This window comes from Schistocerca cancellata, chromosome 8, assembly GCF_023864275.1.
Source record: "Schistocerca cancellata isolate TAMUIC-IGC-003103 chromosome 8, iqSchCanc2.1, whole genome shotgun sequence".
NCBI classification, from domain to species: Eukaryota; Metazoa; Arthropoda; class Insecta; order Orthoptera; family Acrididae; genus Schistocerca; species Schistocerca cancellata.
The window spans coordinates 110,113,907-110,141,840 of NC_064633.1; positions in this window are offsets into that span (position 1 = coordinate 110,113,907).

Below are 27,934 nucleotides of genomic sequence, written 5' to 3' on the forward strand. Positions count from 1 at the left end.
TTTAAAATATAGGATCTAAATCAGAAAGACAAAGAAATCAGATTATATTCTAAATAGCAAACTGAGAAGAATTCCAATTTAATTGCAAGAATTGTATAGGCTCATGTGTAAATATAATTCATCTCTATACGTTTTATAATAGAACTGGAGTGATATTACGTCAAAACACAGAACAAAAAACAGGGAAACTAGGGGAGAACAAGCAGAAACGAATCAGATGAGAATATAAATAAAAAAAATCACCATCAGAAAAATGAAATTGAGAAACACCTTTCCGACGGAAAATAAGATTCAACATGTTGGCGAAGAGGTCTCGATATTGGGGCTTTCGCAAGCATGTCCAATAAGCCGTGATCATGTACTGCATGAAGTTAATGTGATCTTCCCCCTCGCCTTCTACGACATAACGAACGAAGTGTCCCAGCAACCACATAACGGTATGCGTTTTCGACCGTGAAATAAAGGAAGAATATGGGCAGTGGGCACAATGTGATGTCCGTAGTGTATACACTCTCAGAAGATGGAGTAAGGAAGGCCAGTTATTTCCTAATCCAAGACAAATTTGTAATATGAGCGGCACAAGTAAGGCGATACCGTATCATATCTGTCGACGTACAAGGACTACATAAATCCGTGTCGCTAATAACAATACGAGAAGTAACTCGTTCGTTGGCATCAAGTTATTTGCTACCTTATACCACGAGGATGCTACACGTATCGGCAAAATCGGAAGACTAATATTGAACCAGGCAAGGGCCTTGCCGCAGTGGGTACACCGGTTCCCGTGAGATCACCGAAGTTAAGCACTGTCGGGCGTGTCCGGCACTTGGATGGGTGACCATCCAGTCGCCATGCGCTTTTGATATTTTTCAGGGTGCACTCAGCCTCGTGATGCCAATTGAGGAGCTACTCGACCGAATAGTAGCGCCTCCGGCCAAAGAAAACCATCATAACGACCGGGAGAGCGGTGTGCTGACCACACGCCCCTCCTATCCGCATCCTCATCCGAGGATGACACGGCGGTCGGATGGTCCCGATGGGCCACTTGTGGCCTGAAGACGGAGTGCTTTAATATTGAACCAAACTTTAGTCCAGGTTGTTTGCGGCAATTCTCTATCAGCGAGGATCGGGCAAGGGACTGCTTTCCAACCAGTCTTTAGGAATTTCGTGGTGCGGACGGGTCACCATAAAATATCAGCCCCTAAATAGCTCACCACAAGATAGAAGTCACTCGTATGTTCTAACTTATAATTTATGAGACCAACGTCAATAGGAGGTTCAAGACTAGCAGGACGGACACAGAGAAATAAACTAGACGTGAATGTGTGAATTTCTTGAGTTATCTTCAAAACATTACGTTGCACACATAGCATCTGCTTCTTCCTTCGTATATCGGCCAAGCCCAGCCCCCCAAAGGAACGAGGCTTCGTGACCACCTCACACTGTGGGCGAAATATATGTCTTTTCCATGAGAAACGACCAGACAATTGTTGTGGTTTCTTCGCCATTATCGACGGAAGCGGATAAACTTGGGCCACGTAATAAGCTTTTCATATGATTGCAGTACTCGTACTTTCTGGAGCATAGTAAGAGAACGCCTTTCATGATAGTATCGCTTCCTGAATTTTTTCCGTAACAGACTTCCGGTTGTGTGTGGCCATGTTGAGTGGACAACGATCAATGGTGATGCCGAGAGGCCGGCCGGAGTGGCCGAGCGGTTCTAGGCGCTACAGTGTGGAACCGCGCGACCGCTACGGTCGCAGGTTCGAATCCTGCCTCGGGCATGGATGTGTGTGATGTCCTTAGGTTAGTTAGGTTTAAGTGGTTCTAAGTTATAGGGGACTGATGACCTCAGAAGTTAAGTCCCATAGTGCTCAGAAACATTTGAACCATTTGATGCCGAGAGACGTATGCCGATCCACTGCAGTAGCCATGGAACAACCGCGTCATCAAAACCACGGAAAGTAAGAAACTTGCATTTACCTTCATTAAGTAGTGCACCTGAACTCCGACAATAACATCGATTACAGCTCTTAGTCGAGGTATCTCCGCAGGATTCCGGAGTAGAACCATCACGTCATCCGCGTATGCACTGACAGCTATAGTCCCTCCAGAAAGCGTCCAACCTTTCAGCTGGGATGCTAGCATCCGAAGTAGGGGCTCCACAGACAACACAAACAAAGTCATTGATAGTGGTCTTCCTTGAGGCACTAACCGACGGATATTTACCGGGGACGTCAGTTGACCATTAAGAAGCATCGAAGCTGAAATACCCATAAACAGATTTAATAGTACTTACCGTGTGCCTTCAGAATCCGAAGCAAAAAGTTGTGATTAATACGATCAAAGGCCTTACCAAAGTCTAGAAGGTTTAGATTAGATTAGATTTAATTTCATTCCAATTGATCCGTAGTGAGGAGGTCCTCCAGGATGTGGAACATGTCAGAAAAACAACAATACATGACAAATATTTACAACTAAAACAAATAAGCTAATGTACCATTCCACAGGTCCCAAGTGGAATGATCGTCATTTTTTAATGAACACTAAGAGTCATTTTACAAATACTAATGCACTGAATTTAAAATAAAAAAGTTTTTTTATTTATTTATAAGGTAATAAACATGTAATACAACTACTGTAATACTTATTTACAAGGAACACATTACTGCACTGAAATGGTGCAGAAGTTAGATTATACTTACACACAACCACCCCCCCCCCCCCCCACACACACACAAATTTTCAGTGAACACATTACTGCACTGCAATTGTGCAGAAATTATGTTGTACTTATATACAAATCAGTTGGTTTTACTAAGAAATTCATCAATGGAGTAGAAGGAGTTGGCCACCAATAAATCCTTTAGGCTTCTCTTAAACTGAATTTCATTGGTTGTTAAGCTTTTTATGGCTGCTGGCAAGTTATTGAAAATATGTGTTCCTGAATAATGCACACCTTTTTGTACAAGACTAAGTGACTTTAAATCCTTGTGAAGATTATTCTTATTTCTAGTATTGATTCCATGAATTGAGCTGTTGGTTTGAAAAAGTGATATATTTTTAATGACAAATTTCATTAAGGAATAAATATATTGGGAAGCTGTAGTTAGTATCCCTAGTTCCCTAAACAGGCTTCTGCAGGATGTTCTTGAGTTCACACCACATATAATTGTTACTGCACGTTTTTGTGCCCGGAAAACTTTAGCTTGGCTTGATGAATTACCCCAAAAAATAATCCCATATGACATTATGGAATGAAAGTAAGCATAGTATGCCAGCTTTTTCATTTTTATATCCCCTATGTCTGACAAAATTCGCATTGCAAACAGAGATTTGTTAAGACGCTTCAGCAGTTCTGTGTTGTGCTCCTCCCAGTTGAATTTATTATCAAGCTGTAATCCCAAGAATTTAACACTGTCCACTTCTTCTATCTTCTTGTCATCGTATGTTAGACATATACTCTTGGGACACTCCTTACAAGTTCTGAACTGCATGTAGTGTGTTTTTTTAAAGTTTAGTGACAAAGAATTGGCTACAAACCAGTGATTAATGTCCACAAATATTTTATTGGCTGATCTTTCTAAGACTACACTTGATTTGCTATTTATTGTAATGTTTGTATCATCGGCAAACAAAACAAACTTGGCATCTGGTAATGTTACTGATGAAAGGTCATTGATATACACAAGGAAAAGTAAGGGCCCCAAAATGGAACCTTGTGGGACCCCACATGTAATTAGTTCCCAGTTGGATGATGCCTGATAGCTTGATACATGTCTCTTTCCTAATAACACCCTTTGTTTCCTGCCAGAGATATAAGATTTGAACCATTTTGCAGCATTTCCTGTTACACTATAATATTCTAGTTTACTTAAAAGGATATTGTGATTTACACAGTCAAATGCCTTTGACAGATCACAAAATATACCAGTTGTCTGCAATTTTTTGTCTAATGAATTAAGCACATTTTCACTGTAAGTGAAGATAGCCTTCTCAATATCAGAACCTTTTAGAAATCCAAATTGTGACTTTGACAGTATGTTATTTGAGATAAGATGGTTATAAAGACGACTGTACATTAATTTTTCGAAAATTTTTGAGAATGCTGGCAACAGTGAAATTGGACAGAAATTTGATGCTATTTCTTTATCTCCCTTCTTAAACAGTGGCTTAACTTCAGCATATTTCAGCCATTCAGGAAATATTCCACTGATAAACGACTGGTTACACAGATAGCTTAATATGTTACTTAGCTCAGAATCACATTCTTTAATTAACTTTGTTGATATTTCATCATACCCACTAGATGTTTTTGATTTTAAAGATTTTATGATGGACATTATTTCTGTTGGGGTAGTGAGGGTCAAATTCATATTATGGAAGTTACTTGAAATGTCTGGTCTAAGGTAATCCATAGCAGCATCTACCGAACCTGACAACCCCATCTTTTCAGTAACAGTTATAAAATGTTTGTTAAAAAGTTCTGCAACACTATACACATCTGTCACCAATGTATCATTTACTCTTAATGCTATTTGTTCCTCTTCAGGTGTCTGGTTCTACCGGTCTCCTCCTTCACTATGTACCATATTGTCCTTATTTTGCTATCTGATATGACTATCTTTTCCTTGTAATATATTTGCTTTGACATCCGCATTACAGTCTTTAATATTTTGCAGTATTTCTTATAATGTGCTATAGCATCAACATTGGAAATGTTTCGGATTGACAGATACATTTTTCTTTTTGTTTTACAAGATACCCCTATTCCTCGAGTAATCCATGGCTTCTTTGTAGACTTTGCTCTAACCTTGGTAAGTTTTGGGGGAAAGCAGTGTTCAAATAAGGTAATCACTTTATTAGCAAAAATGTTATATTTTTCATTCATGCCATGAGCACTGTAAACATCAGTCCAGTGAATGTCTCTGAGGAGTGTCCTAAAATAATCAATTTTTGGCTTACTGATTACCCTCTTGAGCTCAGATTTAACAGATTTTATATTCTGTTCAGTATTAACATTTAACAGAAGGAACTGCATGTCATGGTCTGAGAGGCCATTGACTATTGGTTTTGTAATATAATTTTGTTCATTGGACTTTTCTATAAAGATATTATCAATGGCTGTTGTGTGCAAGTGGCTATCCTAGTGGGGAACTTTACTGTGGGAATTAAGTTGAATGATAGTGTTACTAACTCAAATAAGTTCTTATTGGGAGAGTCTTTAAGGAAATCTACATTGAAATCACCAGCAACCACTATTTCTTTGTTTTTGGTTGTTAAATGGGCCAGTAAAGCTTCAAGGTGGTTTACAAACAGATTAAAGTTACCTGCAGGTGCTCGATATACACTTAATATTATGAAAGATTTTTTGTGAAAATCTAATTCTGTTGCACATGCTTCCATATGCTGTTCTAGGCAAAATTTATGAATGTCTATGTTCTTAAATTTATGACAGTTCCTGATGAATGTGGCAACTCCTCCTTTCTCCATTTCTGATCTACAAAAGTGAGATGCTAACCTAAACCCTGTAACACTTAAAAGTTCTATACCAGTGGTCACATGATGTTCCGAGAGGCAGATTATGTCAGCTGGGTTTGAAGACTCTAATTCATCTATGCAGATAGTTAATTCATTAATTTTATTTCTCAGTCCTCGAATATTTTGATGCAATAAAGATAGCTGACATTTCATATTGACTGAGTTAAAATTGGGTGGAGTTAAAATATCTGCTGACAGTTGAAAATTCTTAACCAATGGCTGTTTATGTTGATGTAATAAGCTGGAATTATGTTTTTTGATTTCTTTCTCAAACTGAAGGTTTGTCTCAGTTCTAACCTCTCTTAAAATTTGCTTTCTTTCTGTCCTCCCTACCCTAAAAAAGGGTCTTTTCTGAATCCTATAACCACTGGTATTTTACCACTCATGACAGTGCCTCCCCCTTTTAACTTTCCTGCTATTTCCCCAGCTAATTTACCCTTCCCCTTCCTGTTGAGGTGAAGGCCATGCCTAGTATAATCCCACCTACTGATAGAATCAACATGAACCACACCAATGTGTGACCCCGCACCCGACATGAGCAGCCGTTCCAGCTCCAAATTAACTCTCTTGACAGAAGAGTTCAAATGAGGTCAGTCATGGCGCCCAAGAACAGATACAAACTCAACACTGGTATGCTTCGATGCTGATGCAATCTTCGCCAGGTCACACTCTATACTGTACCCAGGATCTCTGTCAATACTGTTACCTGCCCCATCCACTATAACCATGGTGTCTTCCTTAGTGAAATCTTTGCAAAGTGATCCTAAATCCTCTGTCACCTGCTCCAGACCAGCACTAGGTTTAAAAAAATTGGTGACCTGGTATTCTGATCCTAGTTCATCCTGCAAGAGTTGGCCAACACCTCTTCCATGGGAACTACCTAACAACAACACTTTCTTTCTCTTTACTGATTTCCCTACATTCTTACTTTTCAATTTGCTGCTGAAAGTTTGTTGTGCCCTGTCTACACCTGTAACTGCTTGAGGCTCACCAGCTTCTAACTGAAGCAACAGGTCAACTACAGCACCCATCACACCAAAGCCCCGACCTAACAATTCTACGGCAAGTCAAGCACTTTTCACTCATGATAAACGTAATAGTTTATTAAGAATAAGTCAGTTAAATTACAGATAAACACGAAAATATGGTTACACAAACTTGGCCTATACGCAACTGTGTGTAAACAAAAACAAAAGTGCAAAGTTTCTGAAACAACAAGTTAAACTTTACGCTACTTTCCGGAAATGCTAGTTAAATAATGAAGAGGTACGCTAAGTTAAATTGCTGGAGAGAGCAAGGAACAACTAAACGAAATTCTATAGATTTGCTGCAGCAGAACGTAAACAGAAAATACGACTGTACGGTCTTTTCACGTTTTCTGCTATATTACGTAAAGAAAAATGAAACCTTTAATGGTACACTTAAACGGCACACTAATACACTTATTTACCACGTAATCAGTACTCCTTAAACGGCACACTAATACACTTATTTACCACGTAATCAGTACTCTAGGGCAAGGGCACAAGGGACGGACGTCACAGCAGCAACCGAAACCACGTCACGACACTCGACGATAGGGGTAAGAATGATACGACCATGTTCGCATCTCCGACGTTTTGCGACAGTCGTCTCCAGGAGAGCCCTCACCACAGTCTTGCAATCAAAGTTTACCAAAGTAAGTGGGCGAAAGCTATCAGGGGCATTCGGTCCAGGGCATTTCTGGATTAAAACAATTTTTCCCACTTTGAAGGAGGTCGGCACTACGCTGCCCTGTAACACTTCATTCAAAAGGGACGTAAAGGTAGCACCCAACAACGGCCAAAAGCGCACGTAAAATTCCTTGGCAAGTCCATCCAGACCCGGGGACTTTCGAGAAGGTGACCCCACAATAAGTTTGTAAACTTCCTCACGCTGAAAGGCAGCTAAGAGCGTTTCATTATGTTCAGGTGCAATTGTCGTATCCAATATGCTGACTAGTGGGTAGTAAAAGGTTTCATTGGACTTATCGATATTGTAGATGTCTGAATAGTTGTGGCGTAAGACACGCACTATATGAGCTTTCGCCATTACGACACGCCCATTATTTGTTGCGAGAGAATGAATACAAGCACGTCGGCGACGTACTTGATGCCGAAGCAAATGATATAAGGAAGTAACTTCTTCCGTCACCAATGAACGTGGCTTGGATCGCATTTTCAAACATTCCGGTGCGGTAGCGTTCTCGCTTCCCACGCCCGGGTTCCCGGGTTAGATTCCCGGCGGGGTCAGGGATTTTCTCTGCCTCGTGATGGCTGGGTGTTGTGTGCTGTCCTTAGGTTAGTTAGGTTTAAGTAGTTCTAAGTTCTAGGGGACTGATGACCATAGATGTTAAGTCCCATAGTTCTCAGAGCCATTTGAACCATCAAACATTCCATTTGTACTTTCCTCAAGGTCGACAGTTTTGCCACAATTCGCAGAGGGGCCTGATCCGCAGCAGAGTAAAGTTAACGGAGGATGGAATAGCAGTATTCGGATGTTATCCGAAAGTCTCGCACTTTGGCAGCACATAAAAGTATCAAAGTCTGCCTGAGCATTGGTTATGCCGGCTTTGTCCACCAGTCAAGGATGGAAGAGCACTTTCCAGTGGACCATGAAGTATGCCCCCACACGGCTCGCATCACGTCATCAAGAGATGGGTCAGCTAGGTGAGCAACGTTTAACATCCCCGGAGTGTGAAGCAATTTGACGGGCTGACGTTTGAGACTGAGAGCTGTACTCACAGCACAGTAATCCCTAGAGGAAGCTGGAACGACTTTAATACACTACTGGCCATTAAAACTGCTACACCACAAAGATGACGTGCTACAGACGCGAAAATTAACCGACACAAAGAAGTTGATGTGATATGCAAATTCTTAGCTTTTCAGAGCATTCACACAAGGGTGGCGCCGGTGGCGACACTTACAACGTGCTGACATGAGGAAAGTCTCCAACCGATTTCTCATACGCAAACAGCAGTTGACCGCCGTTGCCTTGTTGTGATGCCTCGTGTAAGGAGGAGAAACTCGTAGCATCACGTTCCCGACTTTGATAAAGTTCGGGTTGTACCCTATCGCGATTGCGGTTTATCGTATCGCGACATTGCTACTCGCGTTGGTCGAGATGCACTGACTGTTAGCAGAATATGGAATCGGTGGGTTCAGGAGGGTAATACGGAACGCCGTGCTAGATTCCAACGGCCTCGTATCACTAGCAATCGACATGACAGGCATCTTATCTGCATGGCTGTAACGGATCGTGCAGTCACGTCTCGATCCCTGAGTCAACAGATCGTGACGTTTGCAAGACAACAACCATCTGCACGAACAGTTCGACGACGTTTGCAGCAGCATGGACTATCAGCTCGGAGACCATGGCTGCGATTACCCTTGATGCTGCATCACAGACAGGAGCGCCTGCGATGGTGTACTCAACGACGAACCTGGGTGCACGAATGGCAAAACGTCATTTTTCGGATGAATCCAGGTTCTGTTTACAGCATCATGATGGTCGCATCCGTGTTTGGCGACATGGTGATGAATGCACTTTGGAAGCGTGTATTCGTCATCATCATGCTGGCGTATCACCCAGCGTGATGGTATGGGATGCCATTGGTTACACGTCTCGGTCACTTCTTGTTCGCATTGACGGCACTTTGAACAGTGGACGTTACATTTAAGATGTGTTACGACCCGTGGCTCTACCCTTAATTCGATCCCAGCGAAACCCTACATTTCAGCAGGATAATGCTCGACCGCATGTTGCAGGTTCTGTACGGGCCTTTCTGGATACAGAAAATGTTCGACTGCTGCCCTGGCCGCCACATTCTCCAGATCTCTCACCAACTGAAAACGTCTGGTCAATGTTGGCCGAGCAACTGGCTCGTCACAATACGCTAGTCACTACTCTAGATGAACTGTGGTATCGTGTTGAAGCTGCATGGGCAGCTGTACCTGTGCGCACCATCCAAGCTCTGTTTGCGTATCAAGGCCGTTATTATGGCCAGAGGTGGTTGTTCTGGGTACTGATTTCTCATGTTGTGTGCACCCAAATTGCGTGAAAATGTAATCACATGTCAGTTCTAGTATAATATATTTGTCCAATGAATACCCGTTTACCACCTGCATTTATTCTTGGTGTAGCAATTTTAATGGTCAGTAGTGTATTATCGCGCAGGCACTCTGATAAGTAAAACCTATGTAACCTGCTACTAGAAGTCGCAGTAAAGTGGGTAAATTTAGCTAACGTGGGGTATTTACGTATCCAGACATCTTTCAGACGTAAGGAGCGGACCAATTCATGTAATTCGCGGAAGAAATTAAAATTTGCAGATTGATCTGCAGGACGCAAGACAATCACCACCCAACAGAATACCCAGAGGACTCTTACGCAACAGATAAACAATTTTCTCTTTATAAAAACTCGAACAGTACACTGTGTGACGATTGCCAGACGGGACATATAAAAGAACCAAGGTAAGATTAAAAAATTGACAACCTATGCCCCTGCAAGAATCCAACATTTCCATCTCAGCAACAGGAATGCCTTCGCTAAGGACTCTCCCGATGAATCTCAACTTGGCACCCGCCTTACCAACAATTAATTTTATATGATCATTCAACTTCAAATCGTTCCGTACGCATACTCCCAGATATTTTACAGGAGTAACTGCTACCAGTGTTTGTTGCGCTATCATATAAACATACAATAAAGGATCCTTCTTTCTATGTATTCGCAATACATTAGATTTGTCTGTGTTAAGGGACAGTTGCCACTTCCTGCACCAAGTGCCTATCCGCTGCGGATCTTCCTGCATTTCGCTGCAATTTTCTAATGCTGCAACTTCTCTGTATACTACAGCATCATCTGCGAAAAGCCGCATGGAACTTCCGACACTATCTATCATTCTGCATTTGTGAACGATAACAATCCAGCTACGATAATTTTAAGTAGACAAACACGTCTGCGCATCGAGAGTGTTATTGCTCTTATCAGGAATGTGTACTGCTACATTCAGTTGTCGTATTACGGTTACTTACGGAACGTTCGATGTTGCTATTGTTAATTTTGCACACTGGCGGTAGAATGTAACGCCTTCAGTTAGTATGACGGCCATAAGCAGTTGTGTGTCCTAACGACAGCATGCGAACAACACGAGCAAAAGGAGAGCAGAAAAATAGAGGGACGCGTGAGAAGCGTATGAAGCAGGTCTAACTAACATCAATTGCCTGTCCTAGCAGTGAAGCAACAGCTGATTAGCTTCTGACTTGGTACACAGTAATTAATTAATCTGCGATCAGTATGCCGGGCCTTTAACTACACGAGTATCATAAAATTAATTTAAAGTCCGAGAAAATTATATGAGGATGATCTAATGTAACACATCCAGTAAAGCCAGTTTCAGTTTACATTCAGTTTAGATTACTTATCAACATAACCATAGCAATGTAAAATACATCTTCTGCATCTCAAGGACATTTCACATATTTGGTGCTCGGCATTGAAGGTATTCCCATTTGCACCAATCTTGGCACGAATCGTTGCGTTGATCTTTGATATACATACCTAATCGCGTAGTTGGTTGCAAAGAAAGATGAACTGCCCTAAAACGTGTGCCATTTTGTCGCCCGATGAACACAGATGCGATATGTCAGCTGATGAGTTTAAGTCACATGGCAAGTTCAAATGGTTCAAATGGCTCTGAGCACTATGGGACTTAACTTCTGAGGTCATCAGTCCCCTAGAACTTAGAACTACTTAAACCTAACTAACCTAAAGACATCACACACATCCATGCCCGAGGCAGGATTCGAACCTGCGACCGTACTGGTCGCGCGGTTCCAGACTGTAGCGCTTAGAACCGCTCGGCCACCCCGGCCGGCTCACATGGCAAGTCCGTATTCATTGCTCGCATCGTATTTTTTTTATACTGATCTGAAGGCGGTTGTTACCAACTGAAACCTGTCATTCGGGTTATTTGTATCTTCGCAGACAGGAGCAATAATTAGTTATTCTGTAACCCTCAGATCGCACACTCCATTTCTTGTCTGTGTCAGACAAGAAGAATCCGTTTCTACGGGACTTCAGATACTTTTCAGTCACTAACAAATATGTATTGAGCACGGTGAGCAGACGCGTGATGAGTAGAGGCAAGGTATAGAACTTTTTGCAGTGTAAGTGCTAAAAATTATATGTTTTTTAAATATTTACAATATGTTTTTGCAGTGTGTTAAGACGTCGGCCAAAATATTTATTACCATTTCGTAACTGCAATACCACATCCGATTCCGCCACATCTTGACTACACCACTGCATACCATTGTATCCGTCTCAACCTACATCTTCATTCTAGCCATGCGACTCTAGAACAAGATTAAAGCTTCATTTGTTAGGCTCGATTTAGCTTTACCTCATTTTCTACTTGTCTTCATGCTGTCGAGCAGCGAATCAGTAGGTCTGCTACATTTTCAACACACAAAATTAATCGCGAGTAAGGCAGGTGCCACACTGAGGATCACTGGTAGGATCCCAAGAAAAGTAGTCCATCAACAATGGAAGTAGCTCGTTGTCGACTAGTGCTTGAATATTTATCGTCGGTATGGCATCCATATCAGATATGACTGATAGAGAAATAAAAAAGATGGAAAAAAGTGCAGCGCGTTTCGTTACAGGTGCATTTAGCAAGCACCAAAGCGTCTTAGAGATTATCAACCAACTCCAGTGAGTGACGCTAAAAGGCAGGTGTTCTGCATCACGGGGTGGTTCATTGGTACAAGTTTCGAGAGCGTAAATTCCTAGAACAGTCAACAAATGTATGACTTCCTCCTACATACACTCCTGGAAATTGAAGTAAGAACACCGTGAATTCATTGTCCCAGGAAGGGGAAACTTTATTGACACATTCCTGGGGTCAGATACATCACATGATCACACTGACAGAACCACAGGCACATAGACACAGGCAACAGAGCATGCACAATGTCGACACTAGTACAGTGTATATCCACCTTTCGCAGCAATGCAGGCTGCTATTCTCCCATGGAGACGATCGTAGAGATGCTGGATGTAGTCCTGTGGAACGGCTTGCCATGCCATTTCCACCTGGCGCCTCAGTTGGACCAGCGTTCGTGCTGGACGTGCAGACCGCGTGAGACGACGCTTCATCCAGTCCCAAACATGCTCAATGGGGGACAGATCCGGAGATCTTGCTGGCCAGGGTAGTTGACTTACACCTTCTAGAGCACGTTGGGTGGCACGGGATACATGCGGACGTGCATTGTCCTGTTGGAACAGCAAGTTCCCTTGCCGGTCTAGGAATGGTAGAACGATGGGTTCGATGACGGTTTGGATGTACCGTGCACTATTCAGTGTCCCCTCGACGATCACCAGTGGTGTACGGCCAGTGTAGGAGATCGCTCCCCACACCATGATGCCGGGTGTTGGCCCTGTGTGCCTCGGTCGTATGCAGTCCTGATTGTGGCGCTCACCTGCACGGCGCCAAACACGCATACGACCATCATTGGCACCAAGGCAGAAGCGACTCTCATCGCTGAAGACGACACGTCTCCATTCGTCCCTCCATTCACGCCTGTCGCGACACCACTGGAGGCGGGCAGCACGATGTTGGGGCGTGAGCGGAAGACGGCCTAACGGTGTGCGGGACCGTAGCCCAGCTTCATGGAGACGGTTGCGAATGGTCCTCGCCGATACCCCAGGAGCAACAGTGTCCCTAATTTGCTGGGAAGTGGCGGTGCGGTCCCCTACGGCACTGCGTAGGATCCTACGGTCTTGGCGTGCATCCGTGCGTCGCTGCGGTCCGGTCCCAGGTCGACGGGCACGTGCACCTTCCGCCGACCACTGGCGACAACATCGATGTACTGTGGAGACCTCACGCCCCACGTGTTGAGCAATTCGGCGGTACGTCCACCCGGCCTCCCGCATGCCCACTATACGCCCTCGCTCAAAGTCCGTCAACTGCACATACGGTTCACGTCCACGCTGTCGCGGCATGCTACCAGTGTTAAAGACTGCGATGGAGCTCCGTATGCCACGGCAAACTGGCTGATACTGACAGCGGCGGTGCACAAATGCTGCGCAGCTAGCGCCATTCGACGGCCAACACCGCGGTTCCTGGTGTGTCCGCTGTGCCGTGCGTGTGATCATTGCTTGTACAGCCCTCTCGCAGTGTCCGGAGCAAGTATGGTGGGTCTGACACACCGGTGTCAATGTGTTCTTTTTTCCATTTCCAGGAGTGTATATCTCGTGAACAGAAGATGAACATAAAATTAGAGAGTCCACACGGAGGCTTATTTTATTTGTGTAAAAAGTGTAAATTGCAAGGGAGGCAACAAAAAAACTTAACAGTTATAAACACATGTACATGGGCCGTAGGCATTAACGCATTTAGATACGTAAATAGACAAACATGACAGGAATTACATCACTTACACTCATTAAATCAGTTTCACGCGCTAGATAAAACTAACAAACATTAAATTAAGCTGATTTCACCCAAAAAACGGGCTACGTCCAAGGCACTAGAGTTGCTCAGCATTAGATCTTCTTCGGTGTATGATGAGGGACACAGATGGCAGTTGTACATCTGAGACATTGTCTGCTACTCCCCACACTCAAAAGTTAACGATCCACTATCGTATCCCCACTTTTCAAGAAATACCTTACACCGCCCAACGGCAACTCGCAGTATGTTGAGGGATTTCCAGGTACAGCAGTTCTCGTTGTGATGAGGAGCTAGTTCTTCTTTGGGTTTTCTCTAGCCGGGAGGAGCATTCTCCTCTCTTTTTCCACATGCCTGGCCTATGGGTTGACATTGACCCTTATTAAAAAATTTTAGGGACTTTGAACATGATGGTGCTTGCGGAAGGCAAAATAGCAGGTGAATATCAGAAGTAAAGGCGCTACGTCCTTCTGTTTGGGCAGCTCCTTAATACCTGATGTCAGCTGGAGTTACCCCTGCTGGTACGTGTAGCTGCTCCAGATTAGTTTGTCTCAAGCGTCCAGTAATTATGCGACACGTCTATTTTAGAGCTGTGTCCTCTGCCTAGCATGACAGGAATTATGCCACACAAGTACTGCATATTCGTCCACGAGAAAGCACAGCGCCACTGCAGTTAGTGGCTGGTTGTGCACCCCAGATACTTTCATTTTGGCGTTATGTCAATGCTTTTTGACAGTGAAGGTCACTCCAAGGTATTTTGGGTAAAAGGAATATTCGAGTTGAGGGTCAAAAATGTTCAAATATATGTGAATTCCAAAGGCACCAAACTTCTAAGGTCATCGGTCGCTAGACCTACACACTACTTACACTAACTTAAGCTAAGAACAACACACACACACACACACACACATGCCCGAGGGAGGACTTGAACCTCCGGCGGGAGGGGCCGCGCATTCCGTGATATGACGCCTCAAACAGCGTGGCGACTCCGCGCGGCAGTTAAGGGCTATCCCATGAACTATTTAGATGTTGGTTGGCCTGTCTGTATTTAGTCGAAAGCGTAATACCGCGTTTTGGCAGGATTAGGCGTTAAGTTATCATTTTTGCACAACTGTCCTAATGTTTCCAACGCTTCAAACACGTTGTTTCCAACATCAGGGAAATCCTTTACCTGGGTGCCCTACACGAGATTCCCCACATACAGAAATCTTTTGGTGTATAGTGGAAGTGGTTCACACTACTCTGAGGTAGCTCATCTCTCTGCAGTCTGCATCCTCTGCGACGTCCTTGAAACTCCACGGAGAGTCTCCTGTTGCTAAGGAAGCTAGCAATTAAGACGGCTAACACAGACTCATCAGTGATGTCATACAATTTTTTCATGAGTAATTTGTGGTTTACAGTGACGTAGGCGATTAACGGAGTCCACACCGGTGATTCATAAGCCACTGAGACTTACCAGCAATCATTCCTCCCACCAACTATTTGCAACTGGAACAGGAATGAGGGGGGCGGGGGGGGGGGGGCGGGTAGTGACGGTGGGTGGTACACAAGGTAACCTCCGCCACAAAGAGCAAAGTGGCTTATGCAGTATAGATGTAGTTGTGCAAGGGAGAGCTGGAAATTAATACCTATGAATTTTTGATGGAGAAACTCATACAGGTTTTTAAACACAAAAAAGATTGTTGACATTCTACAGCTTTATTCTTCATGTATACGTACTTATTTCTCAAAATAGTCTCACTATCGACGAACGCATTTCTCCCGACAGCCCAGTTCATTGATATCGTCACTGTAAAATGTTTGACTTCGTTGACCGAGTCACAATCTCACCACTGCTTGCACCACTTCATCATCATCAAAGTGAAGACGTCGAAGGAATTATAAAAGTTCTGGAAATGGATGAATATCGGAATGGTCCGAGTCGGGCCTGAATGTAGAATGATCGATTTGGAAATGTCGCAACGCTCGTGTGTGGTATGGCATAGTCACGCCGTAAGAGAGGACGCTTCCTGAGCGAACGAACTCTTCGAGTTGGACAGTTTGACCGGTGTCATGTCCGCCCCGATAGCTGAATGGTCAGCGTGACGGAGTGCCGTCTTAAGGGGCCCAGGTTCGATTCCCGGCTGGGTCGAGGATTTTCTCCGCTCAGGGATAGGGCGTTGTGTTGTCTTCATCATCATTTCATCCCCATCCGGCGCTCAGATCGCCCAACGTGGCGTCTAATGTAATAAGACCTCCACCAAGGCGGCCGGACCTGCCCCGTAAGGGCCTCCCGGCCAATGACGCCAAACGATCATTTCCATAGGTGTCATGCAAAATTTTGGTATCTGAGTCGATTATGAGCGACCAGCGATGAAGTAAGCTGTATCGCAGAAGTTAAGCTAACCTCTTTGAGCTGCGCGAGGGCGCAGTGGCAGCAGACAATGTTTAACTGTTAGAGAGAGCGGTCGAAGTTCAGCTGTGATAGAGTTAGGCAAGTGAGCAAACGATGGCAATATTATGATTCAAATTTGATGTCACAATTTATCATTTTGTACAATCGACATGATTATGAAACTCATTAATGAAGGAGCAAATCTAATGGAATGTCAGGTAAATACAACAATGATATTTACTTTTTTTTCACTATTGCTGTGCCATCGAACTAACTTGGTTAATGTACTGGAAGTTATTAGATTTGAGAGATAGAAACTGTATTGTTTGGATGTTGAGAACTTCATTAAATTTAATATCTGCCTTGAGCACTTTTCCTCAATATACAAAAGAAAAAAAAAAACTGTTGTCATTGACGCGCATATTTCATTTTCTTATCAAACTTTATCTTACAGCTTTTTTTAATGGATCATCCAACCAAGTGTGTTCGATAAACAGTTGGATTAGCAATTAGCAGAGAACTCGTTGCACCTCTCAAGTGTCTCTGTGTAGGTACAGTAATTTGCATCTTTAGCATAACGGGGCCCTAGACACAGCAGTACTGCAACGCGTTATCCAGATATGCGCAGAATAGAGGTAAGGAGAAAATATTAGGATTTTTTTATGTATTCAACCGGGGCTAACTTATGTTGTTCAGAAACAATATTTGTGATCAAATTTTGCAAACCCTGTTACTCTAGGTTTCATGTCCAAGTTAATTATTCAGGCAGTTTATACTGTTCAAAATTCTTGCAGTCAGATTGCTAACTTCTACAGTATGAAATACTTCCCATTTCATTACGACAATTAATTACTTTTCCAGTACAGCTTGACTTTCACACTATGACAGTACAAGTTTCGTTACGACAGTTCATTTGTTATCGCAGCTCAGAAACAGAACACTTCAGTAAATATTTTAATTTATTCAGATAACTTTCACTTAGCGATGCCCTTGTACGGTACGGGCGACAGGAATTTTCTGAGAAACAGAAGTTATATATTGCTCTGTCTTACTTTAAATTATTACTATGATTTAGCGCAACGCATATATTCCTATTACTGTGTTTTGCCTTTCAGCTTTGACTTTATTGTTCTCGGCGTTGTCTTTTACATCTGTGATTTGTTTTCATATTTCTCTGCTACCATGCCGCTTAGTACGTTTGTCAGCAGATCACGTACTACGATCAATTCGCCAAAATCTGATTTGCAGAATGCGACTGACAGCAACAATACCTTTGCTGATCATTCTGTTGCTGCTAGTACTAATCATATTTCTGACGTAATAATGCAAGATACTGTGTCTTGTAGGCACTGCTGATTCTGACGAACTCAACATTCCGATATTAGTATTTGTCGTAATACTGATATTTTATTTTCTGAGAATAGTAGTATCACACACATAATTATGGAAGATTCACTACCTTTGCTAAAATCCAACACTCATCCTTTACGGAATTTTTCCGACAGAACTGTCATGCAACAGCTTCATTTGACTACCGACGATATGAATTTTTCGCTGCAAGCTCAGTTCAATCGTTTGTTTCAGTTCTTGGGCGAAATGCACAAACAAACTAATGAACGTTTTGGAGAACAATCCTATCGTTTTGCTGAGCAACTTAAAGAAAGCAACAAGACATTTACGAAACTTTTTGATGAAGTGTCCATTCGTTTTGACGACCTTACAAACAGTAATGCGTCCGTTACAAACCAATTCCAAGTACTTAATGATAAATGTACTAAAAATCGTGAATCTCTTATAGAACGTTTTGATGCACAGGCTACTCATCTGGAAGAGCATAATCACAAGTTCTAACTGAAAAAAAAGAACTTTAAATATGCTCCGTCACAATCAGAAAGCACTCTTTGACGAATTAAAAGACAGTTACAAAACCTTTACAGACCGTATTAATGACATTACAACAGAGGTTATCAATGTCACATCTCGTTTAAGCGGACTAACTACGGCTGATGACAACCTTCATCAACGTGTGCCACACAGAAGAACAGCTGTTGATGAACAACTTAATACCATTTCAGAAACTGCGGCAAGACAAAGCCCTCCTTATTGCTAAATTTGGAAAGTCGGTATCCAGTGAAATTGTAGCTACTCTCCAAAAGAAAACACGTAGTCACGCTGTTAAGTTACAGTCACTTGAAGAATTTCAATCTCTTGAAACCTTTCGGCAGGGGCAGATGAAAATTAATCGTCAGTTCAAACAGGAACTTAATAAACTGAATGCTCGCTTGTCTGACGATAAGAGCGATACCATTTCTCAGGACTGCTCGCACAACTTTGCCACACATTGTATCGATCAGGATATAGAACATTCTTCGAAACCTCAGCTTACTAAACCGGCCAGAGGAATAGATGCTTTACAATCACGTGACAACTCTGGCGAATTTCGATAGACAGCATTCTTTTGATAATTTAGAACGGATGGTTTCGACTTCAGGCATTTTTTGTGTGTCAGAAAATTCAAAGTATTTCGTAATGGTCCTTGCTGTCGACAACCCTTGGCCTAGATTGAGCAATTTGCCTTCTCTTTGCCGCCAAACTGGCCTGTCTCCCATAAATTAGAATTGATTTGTAGCTTTTTGGAAGGGACCGTCCACAAGAACGCGTCCTATTGCATGCCAATGTTTTTCAGTTGAACAATTTCAGAGCGCTTTCCTCGCAGCGTACTGGCCTGAGACGACAAAGCGTGCTGTGAAAGACAAATTGATAAATTTACCGAACTTCAGCAACTCGAATTTTGAAACGTTAACACAATACTTTGAATACATGGTACAACAAAACCAACATTTACTTGAGCCGCTCAGCCCGTCAGGTTTGATCCACCTCTGTATTTCAAAACTTGCAGGAAATACGAAATGTGCGTTAAGAGCAGGTCAACAAACATGTAACATACATGCATTTGGTTACGTTTTACAGTTACTTGAGATTGATCAGTCGTTTTCTCAGCAGAAGGATAATAATAACTTCTCTAACAACACCCGCAATTTTCACAAAAAACGCAACGGTGGTCATTCTGGTATGTTTTTCAATCACAATAAGAGTAACTATTTTGGGAATGAAAGACGTGACAGAAATTTTGACAACAACAACGAGAATTTTAATTGTAATCAGCAACCGACATTTTCAACAGAACCAAAATCTTCCTAATAACTACCAACAGCAGAAACACAATTTTCAACAGTCTAGTCAGCCATATGTTAATTCCGGACAACACATAAATCAGCCTTTCTCGCAACAGCTGTCACAGCGGCTATGATTCTCGCAAAATGATACTAGTAATAAATTTATACACAGGAACACTTTGCGTAATTATAGACAACAGCCATAACAGTAAAGCTATTATGGCAATGCCCAGCATTTTCAATGATAGAATGGGAATAAGCCGGGAAATAGAAATTTTAATCATAATTATAGGAAAAAGGGCACTTTACTAACAACCAGTCTTTATGCTGAAATGAACCAGATTCACATTTTCAACCGCATCAAGGTAACCAGAATCATTCAGAACCCCAGCGCACTGTTCAAATCATTGAAGTCATCTGCCAACGCACCGAACGGTGCAGACGCTATGCAAAAATGACTAGCCGACCACGCATCAGATGATGCCGACGACGCGCCAACACAGGGTACGTTGCGTTCTGCACCCATTATAGAGCATATGATCCGCTTAGAAGACACCAGGGAATTACTGTTACGTGAAACTGGACAGCCTCGGAAACATTTTTCTCATCCTGTTATTACCATTCAAGTTGGCAAACAAGTATTAAAAGCAGTTCTGGATTATGGTTCTCCCGTTACTGTCATGAGTGACGCAGCGTTCAACTGCTGCAATTATGATGATTCTTGTCCTATGCCACCTCTTAATAAAATCAAAATAAATGGTGCTGTACCTAGTAAAAGCGTTGAAGTTAAATGTCAAACCCATTTACAATTTTCTGCTCAAACTCACACATTTTCGTCAAATTTCTTATCGTTCTGTTATTAACAACTGAAGTCATTCTGGGCATCCATTTCTTAAGCATTTCTTTTAACAACAACTCTTTCATTACATTACAAAACGACGACAATACAATATCTTTAAATTCTGATCAGAGCCTCTCTAGCGAGGAAGAAGATATCAATCGCTTACACCTTCTTCCTTCATACAGAAATATCGACTGTTACACCAAACAATTTTATTCAGCTGACCCATCTGTGAGCACAACGTTGACGGCACTGTTACTGACATTTTCGACGCGATTCAAAACAAAGTTGACAATTGTAAAGCCACGTCTGATTTTCATGAACAACAATTACGGAAAATCTTACAAACTCATGCTCACGTTTGTGATAATGTACCTGGCACCATTCGTGGTTTTCTTTATGAAGTTCAAGTTAAGCCAAACAATATTTTTGTTGGACGATACTACTCCATTCCTCTTGTTTATCGTCAGAACATTAAAGAAAAAATTAATTTCAGGCTTCAACAAGATATTATTGAGTCCGCAGCCAGTCCTTATAACAGTTCGCTTCATATTGTGCCAAAGAAAGGTGGTTCACTCAGGCAAATTAACAACATTATTATTCTGGAAACCGATAGACCTGAAACACTGGGAGCGATTCCTCAGAAATTTCATACTGTCACAGTTTTCTCCTCCTTTGATTTAAAATATAGGTTCTGGCAGATTGAATTGCCACCTAATTGCCGCAAATATACCGCCTTTCTCTGTTCAGTCAACCTGAGAAAATCTGAATTTGGCAAATGTATCATCAGATTTTTAGATCACGGTATGTTTGTTGCTGACATTAAACCTGACCCAGAGAAGTTTCAAGCTATCCGTGACATCACCACGCCCACTTCCAAACTTCAAGTCAGAATTTTTCTCGGTTTTTTCCGTCGTTTTGTGCACTACAAGGCTCTCGATACTCTACGTTTGTGCCAACTTAGCGCAAAAACTCCAACTGGTTCTGGTACTACAAAGCTCAACAAGAATTTGTCAACTTAAAACAAGCTTTATTGACCGCTCCTCTACTTCCTCATCCTGATCTTCACCTGACTTTTGTTCTGCCACTGATAGTTCTAAAATGGCCATTCGGGTCTATGTGTTTCAAGAGACTGAAGAACACGGCATTTTTGTTAAGAAAAGCATTGCTTTCACAAGCCGCGTTTTGTCTCCAGCTGAACTATTCTATAACAGAACGCGAATGTTTAGCAGTCGTATGGGCCTTTGCCAAATTTCGTCACTTCTTATTTGGCAGACGTACAAAGATTTATATTGTTCATAGAGCGTTGCAATTTGTTACGTCACCAAAACTTTCTCATGAGCGTTTAATTGGTTGGGCTATGTATTTACAAGAATCTCGGTTTACGGTCATCTATATTCCCGGAGTTGAAAATATTGCCGCTGATGAATTATCTCGTTCACTTGGTAGTACTCCGTCTGGTTTAATATATTTTTTTTTTTTTGTGGAATCAAAAATTTAAAAACCTCTCTCACACCGGCCTGATTTAGCTTCACTGATCAGGATAGTAAAAACATGCGTATATTAAGGGAATTTTCATTGACAAAGCAGGCTTATCACATTCACACAGTTCAATACTGTTCTATCCTGATAAGGCAGTGAAGCAATTTCGAAGTCTCGGTGCGACGAAAATTGTCAGTCGATCTCCTGAAAACATTTGTAATAATTATTAACTTTCGGTGATCACATGGGGAAGACCGGAGATCTGCTGGTAAGACCGTGTTAGCCTATTTATTTGAAGTAACTGGATATCTTGAGCATACAAAACGGCAGGTTCGTCCAGTGTAAATCAGACGTTCCCCACTGATCCCGTGCAACACAGCGTAGTAAGCAGACACTGTCAATAATAAACAGTTAAATAATACGCGAACACACTTACTTTAGTTTAGTTCATGTATTAAATTCCTTCTCATACAGAATCTCATCAAGATGGCGACTAGCCCAACAATACATACATATACATCCTCCTTTCACGACTAATCGACAAGAAGTCCTCCTTCTTTTCCATAAGAGAAAACATAGATAGCAGAGAAGCTATTCCATGGAGTAAATGGACGCTCCAAGGAATAACTGGGCTTGAAACTACTTTGCATTGATAATCGGTAAGATAGGAAGAGATATTTCGAGATATGTACTGAGTTATATAATTTATAAAATTTCTGAAAATATCGCGGAGAGACCGCTGCAAGAGACATTACATTGGTTCTTCAACAAAATTTCATCACGCCAATTTCAGAGTGTTATACATTCAACAGGTAGCTTTCGAAAACTTTATTTCTTCGGCGATGACCGACATTGCTAAAGAGCAAGACAAGGATCCGATGTCGAAAGACATCAAACGGCAATGGCGCGACGAAACCAAACCTTCTATCAGACTCTACTATCTCGTTCAGAACATCTTGTTTAAACGGTTAATGCCCGACAGTTCTGCCTGGCTTATCTATATTCCCGAGCATCTAGTTAACAAACTTACATGGTACACACATCTCAGCAGCGCTCATTATGGAGCCCACAATAGCTTTTTCGTTCTTCGCAAACGTCATATTTCTTTAATATGGAGAAACGAGTTTGTCGTGTTCTTATGAAGTGAAAATTATACCAGAAGCCAAAGACAACATCTTCCTTTTATGCTCAGTTGTAACCGATCACTCCTGTGAAATTACGTCATCTAGCAGCTGTTAATTTATACGGTCCTACTGTTACCTGCAAACAAGGCCCCTCTTATATTTTCGTAGATGTAGAGCTCACATCGAAATTTGTTTCATTCACACCTTTACGTAAAGCTACTGGTGGTGGTGGTGGTTAGTGTTTAATGTCCCGTCGACAACGAGGTCATTAGAGACGGAAAGCTACTGGCAAAACTGTGTCCTTGACAAGGTCATTTCAGACAACGGTCCGAAATTTAGGTCAAGTTACTGGACTGGCACTCTCTCGAGCAGAAAAATCAATCCCACTTACATTTCCCGCAATCATGCTTCTTCAAATCCAGATTAACGCATTATGGAAGAGGTAGATAAACTATGCAGACGGTATTGCCATAAGAAACACAGAGATTGGGACAAACACATTTACATATTTCAGGATGTTATCAGCTCTACTCCCAACATTTCTGCCTTACTTTCTCCGTGCCTTGTACTGAGAAACAAACTGCCACCTGACTGAATCAGAGACCTTGTACCGGTACCTATGTCACGTTGCTAACTACACCATCAAATTGTGGAAATCAAACGAGATGCAGAAAAGAGGATTCAATGCCAGCAGCCTGCCGGAATCAAACGAACATTTCAGGTAGGTCAGATCACACAGTCTCACAAAGGAAAACGCATGTTCAGCAAATTCTTTCTTTGCCATAACGGACTATACAGAATTCGTCGTATTTGTCATCCGAATGCTTTGGAAGTGCAAAGTTTGAGAACAAACGTAGTATGGGTGTACACCATATTACGAATGTCAAAGAATTTCACAAATAGGATATACACAGTTTTACAGACAACGTACCTACATTGTGAATTTGTTTACTATTGGATTGGCATGACCACAACCTATTTATTGTTTTATAATGTTCGATTTTCTCTGATTTTGTAACTTGTCAAAGAGTCCTAGGAATAGGATACACGTACACAGCTTTATAGACAACACACTTACACAGCGATCTGGTTTACTACCGGACTGATATCACTACAGTCTGTTTGTCTTTTCTTATCTTTCGACTTTGGACTTGCACTTATATTTGGATTTACTTTGCTGTTTCTCAGAAGAATTTTCTACCATTTATTTGATGTTCTCTACAGCCTGTTGCTTTCATACATTTCTTTTGTCTATCAGAAAGAATATTTGATCATGGCTACAATTTCCTTTTCTCAGGATTTATAGTCATTGCAAGTGTTTTGTGTACAGTATTTGGATGTTTTTGGATGTTTTATACTTACGGTTACGAGGTGTTTTTCGCATGGGAGACAGTTGATGTAAACAGAATAGGGAATTTTCTTTCGGGACGTTTCAGATGTCTTGTATTACGAAGTTCACTGCATATTTGTGTATTTGATGATGATGATGATTACTGTTGACATTTATTGAGGTATTTAATTAAGATTTATGTGGCTTACATGAATAATGTTGTGGTATCAGACGCCAAATATGATGTATTGACACAAAATTAAAACTCGGCCAGAACTTTCCAAATGATTTATTTGTTTTCTCTATAGTGCTCCATTCACCTTGGTCTGCATCGCTGGGTCCCACAATGCTGAGGCCACCACCCCAGCACCCCAGTGCAATGCGCTGCTGTGTCGAGCCAGCCTTGTACGCCAGCTGAGTGCAGTGCCATCAGGATGCCACGGTTGACTCGGCGGTATGCGTCCCTGCCGACTCAGCGCCACTCAGTGTGAGCTGCAGGCGGCAAGCTGCGTCCTTCTCGCCGGCGTGGCTGAGATTGCAGTGACGAACAAGTGCCCGCTATCTGGCGTCCGCATCTGCAGCCCTCGCCTCAGAAGCCTCCAGCATGCGTCGGGCGCCAAGACAACTGCCCGCAGTATAAAGCCGAAGAGTGGCCCGCCCTGGCTGGCTGCGGACCACGCGTAGGCCTTAGAGGGTCGAACCAACGACCTGCCATGGGCTGGAACGCTGGCGCCCTATCTGTTGCCGTTTGTAGCCCGCAGTGTGACCTGCCTCGCCGTCCAGGAGAGCTGCCACACTTGAATGCCCCACATTGGGCTCAGAAGGTTGAACCAGTGACCCTCGGTGGACTGGGATGCTGGCGTCCCATCTTCTGCCATGTGTCTCCGGTAGTGTGACATGCCCTGCCATCCAGGAGAGCTGCCACATTTGAATGACTCTCATTAGAAAACGACACCTATTTATACTCGACTGCATGCCTCTATTTTGCTATGCAAAGTGACACTTCTCCAGGCTTAACATCAAACGAGCTGCTATTAACCTCATAAAGACTTCCCTTAACCACTGTCTATGTTGCTCCATACTACTTGAAAACACTTTAACATCATCCAAATAGACAAGACACTACCATGGTTTCAAACGCCTTAAGACACTGTCTAACACCCTCTGAAAAGTTGCCGGAGCGTTTTTCAAACCGAATGGCATTCTAATGTACAGGTAATGGTCTCCAGGTGTAGAGAAAACCGGTTTTGGACGCTCCTCTGGAGCCATCTCTAACTGATGATAACCACTTGTCAAATCCATCGTAGAAAAGTCCTGAGTGATCCAAAGTCTCCGATAGGTTTGGAATGGGGTATGCGTCCCTTACTGTCTTATTATTGAGGTATCGGTAGTCACAACAGAACCTGTATTTCTTAGTTCCATCCACAGATCTTTTAGGCACAACGACAATGCCCGCTCCCCAACAACTATTACTATGCTCTATAACACCGTCCACAAGCTGCTGATCAATGAAATCCTCCACATTCGGCTGCAAATACCTTGGTATTCTGTATGGTTTACGTTAAACAGATGCTTCATTCCCTGTTGGTATCCTATGTTGAACTAATGGAGTTGCTGGTAACGGCCCTTGTGGGAAAAACAAATACTTAAATTCCCTCAATAATTCCTCCATTTGCTCTCTTTCTCCTCCTTTCAAATGCTTAATTTTGTCACGCAATCAGTTTTATCGGCAGTTAGTGGTTGATCGCTTCGCCTACCTCTCGAACACCAGTCTTCGTCATCTGGCACATCCAAATTTACTACTAAATCTCCTTTCCTCAAATTCGCGTCTACAGCGCTAAAATTATCCACATTCACGGGAACTACTTGCCCGTCGTTCCCCTCCTGTATACGCAGAACACTACGTTTCACAAAAAACACCAAATGAACCCAAATCTTCATTATTCTCCAATGGTTGAATAACACATACTGTACCCACAGGTAGATTCGACTCCACACTTACCCAAAGCGACTTCCCAGTGCCACTAGACTTACACTCATACAAATTAAACCTTAATGCTAATGTACGCAGTTCAATTGGTTTGGTCATTACACCGAACATCCCTCGCAACAGCTCTGCATTGGCAACAGTTTCCTCTAGCTGAAATAACATTCCACCAAGTTCCACAGTTCGTTGGCATGATGTTGATGCAAGAAATCTACTCCTAGGATGATGTCGTAGCCCTCGGTTACCCATGGAACCACCTCCATGCATGCGTTAAATCGGGCTTTCCCTATGCGAAAGCCAACCGTCACCGGCCCCAAAGGCGTGACCTCCTTATCCCCCACTCCACGCAACCTATAACGTGGTGGGTCTAACTTCCTTTGTCCCATTATATTTTTAGTAGCCACTGGCATCCCTGTATTCAACAAAATCTTAAACGTTTTAGTTCATATGGATCCTACAACTGAACATTCCACCTCTGCATACATATTCACAGCATTGAAATGAAATGGGAGCTCCCTTAGGTGGGTCTTGGGCCCCCTCGACCGTTTAACGATTGTCCACCTCTCCTATCTCCAATTCTCCCTCCTCCCCAATTTCGATTGCCACCTCTTCCTGTATTCCTTGGTGACTGGGTACATTGCCTTTGCACATGTCTCATACGACCACACTTAAAACATTTCACACCTGCCATAAACACTGTTTGCCTCTCGCATGCCCCTGTTGCCACGTCTATTTCCTCACATTGAATTGCCAGATGAATGGCCAAAAAGAAATCTTTCGAAGTCCCTTCACGCAATTTCTTTGACATATGCGCCAGTAGCCCTCTCAAAAATACATCAAGTGCCCTTTGCTTGGCCTCCTGCAACAGACCACTATTCGCTTCATTGCTCTGACCCAACTCGTAAGTATACTCATTAATTTCCCTTATCCTGTCCGCCAATTTCTCCACCATCTCCCCCTGTCTCTTTGTCATTGTACTTTCCCTAAAGTACCGAGCCCTTCCTTTAATTGCTTAAACTGTCCTGCCTTCCTTAAGGCCTCAGAACAGCTTACATATGTATTCGCTTCAGCCGTTAATGTAATCTTGGCTACATGTAACAACTGCTCATCAAACCAACCATTCATCACCGCTGTTCAAGTCCTCCACAAACGAATGCACATCATTAGATGTCTTGCCAGAAAACAGAATAATCAAACTTACAATGGCTGGCTCAATCTCCTGCACCCTAGGCAATAACGACTGATCAGATGCAGTTTCCCGCTCACTTCTAAATGTTGATTTATTTCTCAACTGCATTTTGTCTGCTGTCAATTGTGCTACCTTTTCCATCAAAATCGGCACCGCTTCTGGTTCCGACACACCTCGAATCCTTGACTCTACCATTGTGTTGCTTTCGTTCCCGGGTAGTCGTTTTGTTTTGGGATTAAGTACAAGAATAATCTGACTTTCTACAGCTCCGTACCGTCATACTCAGTAGCATCATAAACCAATGCAAAAGTAGTCAAATTCCACGAAAAATAACAAATCTTACTGCCCCAAATACACTAACACTTACTCTGACAACAAAAAATACTATGTCCAGGCAATACATCTACAATG